This window comes from Antrostomus carolinensis, unplaced genomic scaffold, assembly GCF_000700745.2.
Source record: "Antrostomus carolinensis isolate BGI_N321 unplaced genomic scaffold, ASM70074v2 scaffold29015, whole genome shotgun sequence".
Lineage (NCBI taxonomy): Eukaryota > Metazoa > Chordata > Aves > Caprimulgiformes > Caprimulgidae > Antrostomus > Antrostomus carolinensis.
In genome coordinates this window covers 94,403-96,016 of record NW_010314743.1, presented here as the reverse complement: position 1 = coordinate 96,016, position 1,614 = coordinate 94,403, and positions in this window count along the sequence as shown.

Genomic DNA, 1,614 nt, shown 5'->3' with positions numbered 1-1,614 from the left:
CAATCCCTAACATTCTGTGGTTCTGTGAAATGTAACATAAACTAACAAAAGGACTAAAATTAGCACTAATACTCACAAATCAATCTGAAGGAAATTATAGGCTGTATGTAGGTAGTTGATAGCTCTTTTTTTATATTTATACATATTCAAAACTTAATAAGAGCTATGTGTTCTGCATGTGCCATTTACATCTGTAAAAGCTCAACAACAGGATATTGAGGAATTCCAAGGTCTCTATGTCAATGATGTGGGTTGAGCATCTGTTCCCTTTGAATTAAAAGTGATGACCACATTTTTATTCTATTGGTATTGGTTATCTTTGAGTATAGTTACAGCTCAGCTCTTTATGAGATCTTCACATTCCATCCTATTTTCCCCTATTCTTAGAGGATAAATTGATAGGTCATATTAATTGATAGGAAGGAAAAACAAAGGTTGCTTGCTGGACAGAAGAGTGAGGATTACAACAGTTTTCAAAAGAGACCTGGTTATACCGTTGAGTTTCTAATAAAGAAATAATAGAATCTTTGTGGTTGGAAAAGACCTTTAAGATCATCGAGTCCAACAGGAAACATAACACTGCCAAGTCCACCTCTAAACTATGTCCTTCAACACAATATCTACATGTCTTTTAAGTACCTCTAGGGATAGTGACTCCACCACTTCCCTGGGAAGCGTCTTCCAATTCTTGAAGACCTTTTGGGGAAGAAATTTTTCCTAATATCCAATCTAAACCTCCCCTGGTGCAACGCGAGGCCATTTCCCCTCATCCTATCACTTGTTACTTGGGAGAAGAGACTGAGACCCACCTTGCTGCAGCCTCCTTTCAGCTAGTTGTAGAGAGTGATAAGGTCTCCCCTCAGCCTCCTTTTCTCCAGACTAAACAGCCCCAGTTCCCTCAGCTGCTTCTCATAAGACTTGTTCTCCAGGCCCTTCAAGCAGCTTTGTTGACCTTCTCTGGACATGCTCCAACACCTCAGTGTCTTTCTTGTGGTTAGTGGCCCAAAACTGAACACAGTATTCAAGGAGAAGCCTCCTCCCCAGTGCTGAGTACAGTGAGATGATCACTTCCATAGTCCTTCTGGCCACACTATTTCTGATACAAGCCACGGTGCTATTGACCTTCTTGGCCGCCTGAGCACACTGCTGGCTGTCGACCAACACCCCCAGGTCCTTCTATGGTGGGCAGCTTTACAGTCACTCCTCCCCAAGCCTGTAGCATTGCATTGGGCTGTTGTGACCCAAGTGCAGGACCCAGCAGTTGAACCAGGACCCAGAGTCTTGTTGAACCTCATACAATTGGCCTTGGCCCATCGATCCAATATTCAAATATCTTTAAGTTTCTTTTTACTTTGGAATCCTGCACTGATAGACAAGCAGTATCAGCAAGAATAGGTCATCATCTGCTTAAGATCCCATTTTTAAGCCATTTTGTCTCCTCCTTTTTTATTTTTTAAATAAAAGTAAATTATGCTACTCTGCAGACATCAGCCTAGTGTTCAAGACTTTAGTTTTCAGTGTATATAAGGGCATTTGCTATAGCATCACCTGTTTGTACGCTCCCATAAGTTCCCTGTTCTTTTTAGCCTATAGCACAGATTTGTACCATCTTAG